This window comes from Palaemon carinicauda, chromosome 6 (assembly GCF_036898095.1).
Source record: "Palaemon carinicauda isolate YSFRI2023 chromosome 6, ASM3689809v2, whole genome shotgun sequence".
Lineage (NCBI taxonomy): Eukaryota > Metazoa > Arthropoda > Malacostraca > Decapoda > Palaemonidae > Palaemon > Palaemon carinicauda.
The window spans coordinates 115456077-115470264 of NC_090730.1; the positions used below are offsets into that span (position 1 = coordinate 115456077).

Here is a 14188-nt window from a genome sequence, read left to right on the forward strand (position 1 = left end):
CCACAGATGTTGAAACCCCAAGAGAGGGGAGAATGAAGAACAAAGAGGTCAGTCACTCGCACATTCATTCTACACTTAATACAAGGTAAGTCTACCCTCAACTGACTGCTAATTATCCTAGAAGGGAGCTAAGGTGTTTCTTCCTATGTTTTGTGCAGCCACCACAGGACCCATGGAAAAGGTGTTCAGGTTCCTGTGGGTTACATATGCCAGGTAGTAAGCTGTGAAGGTTGTTTGGTATTTCCACACACCCACCTGTAATACCTGCACCACAAAGAAGTTCTTTTTAATGTTATGGAAGTGCTTATGACCATGACGTTGTGAGCTCTGGGTCTACGACCAAGAGGAGTGTAGTCCAGATCTAGGGCTTGCTCAATCACCTGTTGAATCCAAGCAGACATTGTGTTCAGAGTGATCCTCCTCTTGACCCTCCCATACTGTACTGACAAACAATTTGTTGGGCGAGTTCTTGCGGTTTGTTTGAGATACCTCCTGAGTGCCCTCACAGAGCATAGTAACAGCTGATCTGGATCATCAGTTACGGCACAGAGCCTCATTTTAGAAGGGTCAGAATCTAGGATCGACCACAGCCAGATTTGAGTTTTAGCAACAAACTTAGGGATGAAGTTGAATGTCACTTGCCCCCATCCCTTTGAATGGGCTACGTCATAAGACAAACCATGTAGCTCGTCTAGTCTCTTGGCAGAGGCCAGGGCCCAAAGGAAAACCGTCTTAAAGGCCAAGTCACAGCCTGATGACTGATGCATCAGTTCGTAAGGTGCTCCTTTCAGGGCTCGTAATACACGAACTACGTTCCAAGGAGGAGGTTTGACTTCTGACTGAGGGCACAAGCGCTCGAAACTACATATGGGGAGAGACAAGTCCGTCAAGGAGGGAATGTTAACTCTGTTCAATCTAAAGGCAATGCTTAAGGCTGAGCAGTAACCTTTCACCGCCAAGATGGAGCAAAGTTTATCCTCCAAGATACAAAAACAACTTCTCTATCGCTAGGATAGAGGCACTGAGAAGTGATACCCCTTCCGCAACACCAACCACAAAAGATAGCCCACTTCACCTGCTTGACGGAGGAGGATAATTCCCGGAGATATCCTGACATCCTCTTCGCAACTGGTTGCGAAAAATCTCTCGCCAAGAGTGGAATATCTTTGCGCGTGGTTGTCCGAGTAGATCGGCAAGTGGAGGCAGCTTCCTCAGTACCTATGTGAGCAGATGTAAAAGGTCCAGAAACCATTCAGCATGTTGCCACATGGAGCTATTAAGGTCATTGTGATATCTTGCGATGCCCTTACCTTGTTCAGAAGCCTCCTTACTAGGCAGAAGGGGGGAACGCATAGATGTCCATACTGTCCAACTGACGTTGAAAGGCATCCTACCAGATGGCTTGGGGATCCGACAATGGAAAGCAGTATACTGAAAACTTTCGGTAGAGAGATATTGCGAACAGGTCTATTATTGGCATTCGCCACAAAATCAAGACTTTGTTGACTACTTGATGTTTCAAAGACAACTCGGAGTCAACTATCTGAGTCTTCCTACTCAGACTGTATGCCAGAGTATTTCTCTTGTCTGGGATGAAGCAGGTTGATAGTCCTACTGAGTAGTCTTCCGTCCATCTTTTCTCCACAGCTAGATGGCAGAGGGGCTGTGAAAAAGTACCTCCTTGCTTGTTTATATAAGCCACTAATGTGGTGTTGCCACTCATCAATACCACAGAGTGTCCTGAAAGAAGCTGATGGAATTGTTTGAGGGCTAGAAACATTTCTAGGAGGTTTATGTGGCACTGTCGCTCGGACTCGAACCAAAGTCTGGAGGTCGTGTGGTACATCAGATGAGTCCCCACCTTCTTTTGATGCATCCGTGAAGAGCATCAAACCCTGGGGAGGAGGGAAGGTCTACTGTACTCCCCTGAGCAGACTGGTGTCTGACACCCACCAACTCAGGTCTCTCTTTTACTCTGACCATATCAGAACCAGAAGGTTCAAAGGATTTTTGTGCTGAGACCAGAATGCCTTCAGGTACCACTGGAGAGATCGCATGCTATGATGGCCGTTGGGAACCAGTCACTTCATGGAGGACAGGTGACTCAACAGCCTTGGCCACTGATGTGCTGGTAGCTTGTCTTGCAATAAAAATGGATGAGCTACCTGTTTCAATCTCTCTATCGTCTATAGATGAGAAGACTTAGCCTAGTTTTGTGTCTACAGTATTGTAATTTCAAACTGAGATATACCACATCTTGTGAAGGTTGCATGGAAAACTTCTCATGATTTACCACAATCCCTAAAACATGGCAAAACTTGAGAAGTTTGCCTCAGTGAAGGAGAAGCATCTCCATCGAGCCTATGAAAATCAGCCAGTTGTCTAGATATCAAAGGAGATGAATGCTGTTCTTGTACATCCAGGTGGACACCAAGGAAAAGACGTGTGTGAACACAGCACCTTGAATTGGTATTACTTATTGTTTAAAACGAATCTTAGGTACTTCCTTGACGATGGATGAATAGGGATCCAGAGGTATGTGTCCTTTAGATCTAGTGTTATCATGAAGTCCTCTGGTCTGACAGTTTGAACCGTCTCCATCTTGAACAGGGTTTGAGAGATCTATGATTGGTCTCCAGCCTCCAGACACCTCTACAAGAAATATTTGACTGTAGAAGCCTGGGGACTCGTCTTGGACCTTTTGGAAAGCGTACTACTCTAGTATGGTCTGAACTTCAGCTTAAAGGGCCTGTTCTTTCGCGGATCCCTTCACGTAGGAACTCAACATCACTGGATGTTGGGTTAGAGGGAAAAAGTGTGAGAACAGGACATGGTATCCTGCTTGGAGGATGAAGACCAACCAAGGTTCGGCCCTGTGAAGCATCCACCTCTGCCACCAGCCCTATAGGCATCCTCCCACAGGTGAACTGGCAGGAGGAATGGCCCCCCTAGCAGAATCGGTCATGCTTTCCACCTATCATTCCTCTACCAATGGAACCTCAAGACTGGAAGGGCTGTTTGGGCCCCTGCTTATTGGAAGAAGCCTGCTTTAGGGATTGAGACCCTTCCTGTCCCCCTAACATTTATCGGTGATGATTGGTAGGGCAGTGGTACCGAGTAGTATGGGCAAGAAGCCATGTCCTAATGGAGGAGAGAATCTTAGACTCATCTTCCTCCATCTCTCGGCAATTGCTTTGTCGATATCCACGTTAAAGAGAGAAGGGCCGTCCATCGAGAAGTTATGAAGCTTCATAGCTCCCCTCTTTGATCCCTGTTTCTGGAATTTTGAGATGACAGCTTCTGCCTTCCCAAAACCCAGTGGACCCACTGATTGAGAACATTGTGGGTTAAGGAATTCCATTGTCCTGACACCCGAAAGAAGGAATGCAGACATTGCTTCCTTCTGGTTGGTGTTAAGAGGCCTTGGTGCTAAGGTACTGCCAGTACCTAGATGACCACTAAGAGGATGGGAGGCGAGGTGCCGCTGGAGGAACCTGCTTTACTGTATCACTACAGTGCCTAGGGTTGGAGGAAGGATTACTTCTTCAACAGGACTCTGAAACCTCCAAAGGGATAGTCGATGTATCCTGTTGGCCAGGGGACCAGCCACCCGTTGAGATACTACTGCTAGAGAGTAATGGGGTCCTTTGACTGGCCAGACAGTACTACATTGGATCCTTTTCTCTGGTTACAGTTCATTTTCCTTTTGCCTACACATACACCAAATATTCTGGCCTATTCTTTACTTATCCCCCTCAGTCCTCATACACCTGACAACACTAAGATCACCAAACAATTCTTTTTCTCTCAAGAGGTTAACTACTGCACTGTAATTGTTCAGTGGCTACTTTCTTCTTGGTAAGGGTAGAAGAGACTCTTTAGCTATGGTAAGCAGCTCTGCTAGGAGAAGGACACTCCAAAATCAAACCATTGTTCTCTAGTCCTGGATAGTGCCATAGCCTCTATACCACGGTCTTCCACTGTCTCTTGTGTTGGAGTTCTCTTGCTTGAGGGTACACTCAGGCACACTATTCTATCTTATTTTTCTTTCTCTTGATTTGTTAAAAGTTTTTATATTTTATATCGGAAATATTTATTTTAATGTTGTTACTGTTCTTAAAATATTCTAAGTTTTCCTTCTTTCCTTTCCTCACTGTGCTATTTTTCCTGTTGGAGCCCCTGGGTGTATAGCATCCTGCTTTTCCAACTAGGGTTGTAGCTTAGCAAGTAATAATAATAACAACAACACTGGAGAATCATAGGTCGGTCTGGAGACCGCCTGCCAAACTGCCTGCATAAGGTCAGAAAACCATAGTGCTTCCTTTGAAAAAGCAAGGGCACCATGAGAGTGCTTCCTAGGTCAGGGTGGAGTCCCAAGGTGGGGGCAAGCACGACCAAGTGGTCTATCCTGTTCGCCTACAGTCTTTGCTTCTCTAACGAACCGAGAACAGTCAACTTGCTGATCAAGATCAAGCACGCTTTTGCCAACTACTGAAGTAGGGTGAAGAGATGTCGCAAGTTACGCTATGGAAGTAGCAGTCCCTAGTGAGTGTGATCTCTGTACAGTATCTCTGTAATCCCTATTTAACAAAAGGTTTGTTAGTGAAGGAACAAAATAATAAAATTTAAAGTTTCAAGCCAGTTTGCATTAATTGTTTTGAACAAGTAAAGGGTTAACGGGAGAGAATGACCACATGTCCGTTCTTCACCAAATCAAAATAAAAGACACATCATGTTACTGGTGCATATGTGACCGGGGTGGATGGTCTACAACGTGCTAGTTAGCAGAGAGTAGTTATACCTTGCTAAAAAGTCTTTAGGCTAGTTTTCCGCATTCGCCAAAATAATATCCAGTGTGAAGAGCAAAAGGGTTTGTATAAGAGGCCAAACCAAAATACCATTTCAGCATAAACAAAAAAAACATCTTTAGATAATGCTAGAATCTACGAAGAAAAAGTTCCAATGCGTTTCCCTAACACTAACCTAACCTTACAGTATAATCCTTTTGTGCAATAACCCACCTAAGCTGGGAAAGACCTAAAGTATAAATATACAGTAGCAAAAGAAAATATTAATCAATACTAGGCATTCTCTTGTCCTGAGTACTTTTTCTCAGAAATAAAAAATATACTTGATGCCAAATCAGGCAAGCATTACTGTTCTATGAGTGACCTTATGTAAAATCTTCATATACAGTAACCTGATGTTTTATTTGCTAGTCTTAAACTGAGGACAATGCTAAATTGCTGACCATGCAGAGTATTCAACCCTTGCCTATATTAAATGACCGCCACTCAATTGCAAGTGCATGACATATCCAGAGTGCTGTTACAATCAGTCACTACCAAATACATAACTTGAAATAACTATAAAGGTTTACATTGAATTACAGACAAGAAAAAAGCATCAAATATAATGCAGACTTTAAAAACGACAGATTTTGTAACCAATTAGTATTTTTCTTAACCATACAAATCAGAGCCCTTTAATAGGTGTCCGACTTCAGCGAAGCTGGAAATGGCTGTGTATAACCTATTATTGATCATACACACAAACTACAACGGACAAATACAAGGACAATCAAATGCTATTAACACATCAAGGTTTGTTTTCCCATTGAATAAGAAAAAAAAAGATCTGTTGATGTATGATGACAGCGTATGGCCATAACTACCTTATTTTCAAATTTGTCGCTAACAATACTTCAGTCTAAGGTTGGCGAAGCCCACTCATTGGGCGAGTAGTTAAGGACACACGTTTAAGTAAGCCTGTAATTCCAGTATTAGGAGCCTTTGTACATCAGCGTCCAGTTCCCCACGCGTTGATTAAAACTGGACATCAACTAACCCAAACTTTCCCCCTAACCTACGAGCCGTGTCCTTACCTACTTACCTAATGGGGGCCGGCTAACGTCCCCTAAGACGCCCCTTACAGTACTATTTGTAATGGAACAGGATATCTATTACAAACTGGAACTTTCAATTACTTAACCTAACCTACCCCTAGCTAGGGTAAAATGGTATTTAGAGCTGGACTTAAAACTAAAAAATATCATATTCGGGTAATTTTGTATTGTACAATGAAACCCATATTCGTGACAAATCTATGGTAATTCTAAATTTTTGATTAACTTTGGCCCACATTACTTAAAATTCATAACACGATTTATAAGTATACAATCACTAATAGCATAGTGACATCACAGCCATATTAGGTTTTGATTTACCACCTAACCAATGCAAGACAACGTTGGGTACTCTTCTAAGAGCTTAGCTCGTTTGCTCATAACATATATTACAAGATTCAAGTTTAAATAAATGAGAAAGTTAAAGTAATTAGCTTATTTTCAATGAAAACAGGCAGAAGGAGGACTTTGAACCAACCATTCGTCGTCACTTCAATATACAAAGGAAGAAGAGGATTAGAGGAGCACTGTTACTTATCACAATACCATCGTTGTTTTCATAACTTAAATGAAAGGAAAATATGTTGGTAAAAATAAATGTTGAATGTATGAAATAAAATATAACGTACAAGTAAAAGGATATTAATTTGTCTATTTGCTCTGTACTTATGACCAAAAAGGATAGTGTGGCCGTTAAGGTATTTGTGGAATAAAGTTATCAAGAAAGTTTTTATAAAGTCAAAGAATATTTTGCAATGACTATGATGATTGATGAACCAAAATGCGGGAAACAAAGTTTTCTCCTTTACAATAGACAATTTTGTATAATTGAACTAAAACAATTGCATACACAGCCATGTACACAATGTTACTTCACTCTGTATCAACAATTATATTAATATTTGGTCAATTAATTAAAACTGTGAGATATCTGTACCAGTTTTACTATTCTATCAAGATAAAATGTGGAGTTGAAAAAAAAATAAACTGATATCTTTACATGTCATAAATCCGGTGTAATCACATTAAATGCATAAAGCCTTGAAATACCTTTCATCAAATATGTTGCTGCAAGTAAATGTGAGAAATGCAGTGGAATAAAACGGATAATTAGTTTTCTACAAACTTTATTGATACTTTTTTAAGTATTAGTATCTTATAAAATCATAGAATCGCCCAAAACTAAATTTTCAAACTGTAATGAATGTTGAAATTTACAAAAATTAATCATTTCGGCTCCGTAAACGTATGATTGTTAAACACTTTCAGAACGAAGAAAGATAAGGATATAAGGATTTTACTGCAAGTAAAATATAAATTGTATTTAGTGAAAGTTGGAGTTAACTTTATAGAATATTCATCAAAATACCGTATGAAATTACGCAGAATAATGGACATACAAAGTTTTGATATACTATACAAGTTACAACCGATGCTAGTGTATCAAGTGATTATAACCTACAGTAGAGCTGATTAAGTTTTTGCTGTGTACTATAAACGTGTTTGAATGTTCACTGACAGAAATTTATAAAACAAAACAGTTGTTGCCTTTGCTCATTATGTATCATAATCAAAAACAGTAATCTTTGCTGAAGCCGATACTGTCATGACATGTGTGTCCTTAATAAGGAAAATTTACTAAAATTTCGTCTTGAAACATGCTAACCACTTCATGTTATTTGTCCACAGTATAGTAATATAAGAATAAAAGCAATTGAGCTCCAACAACCATACGAAAAAGATAGTGCACTAACAGTTGTAAAATAACTTTTTTGTGAAGAAAATATTGAAAATAAGAAAAGTGTACTACAACAAATGTGGATGAAAAGGGAAAAAAAACTAGTGAAAATAAGGAACACACAAAACTAAAAGACACAGAGGCACCGTTGCAAAGGCAATGCTTCCACATCAATCTGATCTGATCAGCTGATTTTGACAAACTTTGAAACTCGATTTCTCGATACTTTGACGTCTGACGTCTAATTAAGATCGTAATTAAACTGGTCGTTAACATCGCAACAATCGAAGAAAAGTGGGTCATTTCAGTTTTGAAATTAATTTCAGATTGTTTCCAGATTAGTTTATTAACATTTTTCATAGATATAGTTTACTATACTAGACCTCATAGATCTGATCTACCATTGCCTATGACAGACGTCGATAGCTTTGTAGCTTAAGAAGAACCATTAGCCCATCACTAGGGTAATATTCAATTATATATACTTTTAATTTCTTATTAAATTTTGATAATTTTAAGATATGTTATAAATGCAATAGATCTGGAAACATGTGAATCGTTATAATTGGTTACAATATCTTGCCCAACTGGCCTAATGATATATACTGTGAAAATGGTATATATATATATATATATATATATATATATATATATATATATATATATATATATATATATATATATATATATATATATATATATGTAAATAAATAATTTATTTCAATTTGGTTTCACCTTGCATTCATGTGACTGTGAGGTATCTTGAGTATGTAGTCGGTTATGAGAGGTATAAAGTTTCTTATTGTTTTACAAAGATTTTCTTTAAGGGGGAAATATTGATTATCTTAGTCTGAAATAGGAAATTATAAAGCTAGTTTTATAATTTACCAAATATGATTCGGTGTTACCTTGCCAGGAGTGAAGCTGGTTAGGAGACAACCACAGGCTTGTAATTCGTGTTGGGTTAAGCTATGGATATGTTAGTCTAGTGGTTTGCTGGAAGGCTTGGCTGTAGTCCCTGCTGGTAGGTAAGTTAGGTTAGCGTAGGTGGGGAACCCTTGATTGGTGGTGTTTTTGTATTAGTTTTCCCCATAATTGTGGTTTTTCAGTTATAACTTGGAACTTTAAGACTTCCATAATTTGAAGAATATGGTTCTCCCCTCATTATTTGCATCAGAACATTTCATAGTACTTATAAATAGACCAGGAACACTTCTTATTTAATTCATTAGGAATATTATTCTTTTCACTTGCCAAGCTACAACCCTATAAGCTGAAGGGCTCCAACAGGGAAAATAGCCAAGTGAGGAAAGAAAATAAGGAAACAAATAGAACTGTGTTACGGTAAATATTCAACCACATTTTAACTACTGACCCTGTCTGTTCCATCCAGTTACAAAGGTTCCGTTATCTTTATTTGCACAATTTTGTTCTAGTCGATTTTAGTAAATGCTACATCTCTCAGAAATGTTTGTTTGTTATGTAAAAAGTAAAATTTGTAGATCAGCGGTCACAGATCGTCTTGAGTCTTGAGAAAATGGAAGTTCAATTCCATTTTGCTGGATCCAGGTAGTAGGTTGGTCAGGGCACCAGCCACCTATTGGGATATTACTGCTAGAGTGTAATACAGTCATTTGACTGGCCAGACTGTACTACATTGGATCCTTCTCTTTGGTTACAGCTCATTTTTCCTTTGCTTACACATACATACACCAAATAGTCTGGCCTATTCTTTATACACCTCCTCTGTCCTCATACACATTACAACACTGAGATTACCAAACAGTTCTTCTTCGCTCCAGGGGTTATCTACTCCACTGTAGTTGTTCAGTGGCTACTTTCCTCTAAATAAGCATAGAAGAGAGACTTTAGCTATGGTAAGCAGCCACTCCAAAATAAAATCATTGTTCTCTAGACTTGGGTAGTGCCATATCCTCTGTACCATGGTTTTTTACTGTGTTGGGATATTGGTCTCTTGCTTAAGGGTACACTATTCTATCTTATTTTTTTTCCTCTGGTAAATGGAAATTTTTTATACTTTATATATGAAATACCTATTTTAATGTTGTTATTGTTCCAAAAATATTTTATTCAAATTGTTCATTACTTCATTCATTGTTTCCTTTCCCCACTGGGCTATTTCTCCCTGTTGGATCCCTTGGGCTTATAGCATCCTGCTTTTCCAACTAGGGTTGTAGCTTAGCTTGTAATAATGATAATGATTTTGATGATGATGGGAAGAAGACTAAATTCATCCTCTTTTAATTTGTTGATAGAACTCAGCATAGTTGTGCATGAACTACTAAACAACACTGAACTTGAATACATTATGAAAATTCATAGTATGATTTATTTATATTTGGGCTAGCTTAAGTTTGTAGTCCAGGTGAGGATTCAGCAACAAGGTGAAAGTGGGGATGATCAGATTAGGATCTATACCAAATTACTGAATGGTATTGCTTTTGGTGTCTCATATTCTAGATGAAATAGTCAGTTGTTTCATAACTGGAATACAAACCTACACTATTTATTAGGGGTTATTACTTTCGGTGAAGCTGAAAGGACGAGCAATTAAAATTTGAGCGAGGGTTAACTACCCATTCTGCTAGGGGGTGGGGGGGTAGATTACTACTGTTCCCGCTCACACACCTGTGATTTAGATCACTTTGCCTCTGGCTCGGATGGAGAACGGTCGTTGCCGTTCTTCATCCTCGCCTATTTTGGACTGCTATTAATTTCTTTTGTTTGTGCTGTTTCTTGATTAGTGTGTGTGTGTGTGTTGGCTTCTGCTGACCATGCAAAACTGCCTTGCAGTACCTTCATGTCGGCCGTGGACGCCAATCGTCACACCCTTTGTCCCGCCTGCAGAGGTCAACAGTGTGATAGAGATAACAAGTGTAGTGAGTGTTGGGAGTGGTCTGCCTCCTAATGGAAAATGTTTGGGTACCGGCGGAAAAAGAAGTCAAAGTGGGATATTTCTCCTTTGGAGATTTCTTTGAAAAGGAAAATACTCGAGGATTCTTCTTCTGCTTCCTGACCTTCCTTCGAAGCTCCAATTCGATCGGCCTCTTCCGACAGACCATCGAGTAGTAGCGTAGGCCCTATAATTGTTAGTCAACTCTGGTCCTTGAGAGATGGTGTTGCTTCCCTTAGCAAAGCAGCCCCACCTCTCCCCCTGAGTGAGGCCATGTGTCTTTCTCCTTTTGTTCAGGCGTATTCGTCCTTGAGGCTTCTGGGTCCGCCCTCCAAGAACTCCTTGTTGCAGCTCATCGTCTGTGATGCTAGTATGCAGCCTTCGTTGACTTTGGAGGTGGATCCTCTGTCGTTCATCGGCGTAGTGGTGTCTGAGGGGTCTTCTGCTGCTACTGCCGCCGCCCCTGCTTCTTCAGACTCTTCAGCTGTTGCTGCCGACTGCGCTTCCCCCATTCCTGATCATCCTTCGAGGGGGAAGCTAAGTCTTTTGTTTGTCTCTCCCGCGAGTGTTTCTCCTCGGAGGAGGAGTTCACTCATAGAGACTCCTCTGCAGAGGACTGCTGCTTCTAAAGGTCAGCTTGCTGATCCACTGGGCCCCAGAGGGCGTAAGTGATCTCGCAAAGATCGCCCTCCACTTTGCCTTATAGGTCTCCCTTCGCCATCGGTGAAAAGGCGCCTCTTTGGCTCTTTAGCCTCATCTTCGCAGCCTGCCCCCGCAGAGGAGCCTTCTCTTCCGTTGTCTTCTGGCCGTCGACCTTCGCCCGTTCCTGGACCTTCTCCTGACGACGCTGCTGCTAGTCCTCGGACTTCGGTCATGGACTCTTCTGTGGATCCCTCGCAATCCCCTACAGTGGATGTTCGCCCTTCCAAAAGGGCACATCCCTGTTCCTGTCACGTGATGTTGCAAAACATCCCTTGCCCTTGAGAATGCTCCTTCCTTCTCAGCATTCCAGACCTTCGACTGGGCGCCAGCGTTCATTAGTGCACCAGCGCTCACCAACATCTCGTCAACCCTCTCCAGTACGCTGAGGCTTTCCAGGGCTTCAAGGCTCTCCAGCACATTCGTGCTTGCCAGTGCTTTAATGCTCTCCAGCACATCAGCGCTCTCCCGATCGCTGGCGTTCTCCAGCTCGTTCTCGCTGTTCAAAACACCAGCATTTTCCGGCTTGCCAGCACTTGCCAACTGATCTACGTTCGCCAGCACACTAGCGTTCACCAGCGCATCTGTGCTCACTAGCGCGGCAGCGCTCTCCTGCACTCCAGTGCTCTTCTGCGCTTCTGTGCTCTCCTACTCGTCAGCGCTCATCAGTGCTCTCCAGCTCTCCTGTGCATTAACGCTCCCCAGCTCGCAAGCCCTCTCCTGCGCAAGAGCGCTTTCCTCAGCAACAGCTTTCTCCTGTGCGGCACCTCTCTCCTGTGCGGCACCTCTCTCCTGTGCACCAGCGCTCTCCAACTCGTCAGGACTCGCCATCTCGTCAGCGCTCTCCAGTGCTCACCTGCGCCCGCTTGCGCACCAGCGTTCTCCGGCTCGCCCGCGCCCACCTGCGCACTAGCATTCGCCTACTTACCAGCACTCTCCTGGGCTGCCCTTTCCTGCGCTCCAGCGCTCTCCTGCGCAAAAGTGCTTTCCAACTCGCCAGCACTTGCCAACGCGCAAGCGCTTTCCTTCACACTTGCTCAAGAGTCAAAAAGAGCTGAAAGGCAAACTTTTGGACAGGTCACCATCGCCCCATTCCCCTCCCCGCAAACACATCACAGCGTGTCCGCCGGGAAAAAGAGGAAGAGGTTTCACAGAAGTGTTCAAGATTCCGAAGATTCCATCTTCAAAGGTGGACCTACCGCAACCAGCTGTTGAGACTCCTCACAGGGACTGTTTAATCCCTTTTTCTTCAGGATCTCTCTCTGACAGTGCCACTAATATCCTCTACTTGATTCCCTACTGCATGTAGGGTATTATTGCAGTTACCTGGTAAGAGAAACAATAACAGATTAAATCATTTTTGGGGGAGTTGCTTGAGGCTTAACAAAAATACTGTAACAAATAAATAAAATTGACAATTTTGAAAGTAATGGGTATTTTTCCTAACATTCAAACAAGTAGATTTTTTTTTTACACAAACCCTTATTCTTTGTAGCAATACACCATGTGGTGTCATGCTCTCCCATTCACTCTCCAAAGTGCCCGTAGCCCAGGTGAACATGAGAACCAGGAAGAGAGTTGTGGAAGATCAGTCGATGCTAGTTCACCCTTTTTTCTTTTATATTATCTTGTGTCTATAATTCAATGGCAATTCCAGCACCATATTTTGAATGCCTCGGGGTTGTATATTTATGAAAATATAAAGTACTTTTAAATTTATTTGTTCCTGCGCAAATTCAAATCCTTCGGTATTTATAGGGGTATTACTTTTGGCATAGCTGGAAGACGAGCCAAGACAGACAATTTTAGTGAGGGTTAACTACCCCATCCGCTAGTGAGCGGGTGGGGGGAGGTAGTCCAGCTACCCTCCTCACTCACACCTGTTGGCTGAGTAACCACTTTTGCTTTTGGCTCGGTAGAGTGCAGACGTACCGTCGCTTTCTCCCGTATATTGACTTGCCTTGACTAATGTTTTTCTTTTTCTCATTTCAGGTGTGTGTGTGACTGCAGTCCAGGTATGCGGACATGTCCTGGTCCCAAGGACCGCACATGTGGTACCTTTATGTCGTTCAATGAGACTGACCCTCACCTGCTGTGCCCGGCTTGCCAGGGCCACCGGTGTTCGATGGACGACTCCTGTGATCTGTGTCGGGAGTGACCTGCCTCCGAGTGGGAGAGGTTTGGGCATAGGAAGAAGTCTAAGCGCGATTCTTTGCCTTCGGGGTCTTCCTCGATATCGAAGAAATTGCGAGCTTCTTCTTCTACCCCCCAATCTCTCTCCAAAGCTGCTCCTCTGCCTGGCCCTTCCAGGGTACGGCCGAGTAACAGTGCAGGCCTGGTTACTCCAGGTCAACCCTGCGGGTTAGGTGACGGCGTTGACTCCCATAGCGAGTCAGCTCCTTCCCTTCTCCCGGGGAGCGCCTGCTCCATTTCTGATATTGCATCGCTCTTGCCATCGTTGAGTTTCAATGGTCTCCTTTCAAGGAAGTTCTCTTTGAACTCCTTCAATTGGGAATGGAGAGAAGGCGTTCATCTCCTCTGCGGAGGTTGATCCTCCTTTTGTGGGCGCAGGCGCTGCAGCCTGTCGGTCAGGCCTTTAGTCTGTGCCCGACGCTGAGGATTTTGCTGAACCACCAGCGGTGGTGGCAGAGCATTCTTCGAGGCAAGTTTCCCTTTCCGGGGAACAAATCTCTCATTTACGAGAGAAGACCGCCATGGGGCATTGGGGGTCCCCGTACGCTTACGGTTTTCTTCCAGGGGCGGAGGTAGAACCTTGCCTTTAGCGAATTTCTCCTTCGGGAGAACAAACCTTCCTTTCTGGGGAGGTAGCTCTCGAGCTGGATCAGTTTCCCCATTGGGCGGAGTCAGCTTTATGTTCCTCTCTGGAGGTCCGTAGGGTGGAAGGTTTCGTAATCCCTCTCCATCCTGGACG

General features: G+C 42.6%; 2 protein-coding genes across 3 annotated transcripts in view; one reads left to right on the top strand and one right to left on the bottom strand.

Annotated features, from left to right (window-relative positions):
• Positions 1–6463, bottom strand: part of LOC137642625 (ankyrin repeat and SAM domain-containing protein 3-like) — a 136298-nt gene extending 129835 nt beyond the window's left edge. The window contains exon 1 of the mRNA XM_068375335.1: positions 6384–6463. The gene's annotated coding sequence lies outside the window, so the exon portion shown is untranslated. The remainder of the gene's footprint in view (positions 1–6383) is intronic.
• A 1316-nt stretch (positions 6464–7779) lies between these two features.
• Positions 7780–14188, top strand: part of LOC137642626 (kelch-like protein diablo) — a 176743-nt gene continuing 170334 nt past the window's right edge. The window contains exon 1 of one of the 2 annotated variants that reach the window (XM_068375336.1): positions 7780–7937. The gene's annotated coding sequence lies outside the window, so the exon portion shown is untranslated. Of the gene's footprint in view, positions 7942–14188 lie in introns of both variants that reach the window. The other variant, XM_068375337.1, reaches the window with a different exon arrangement.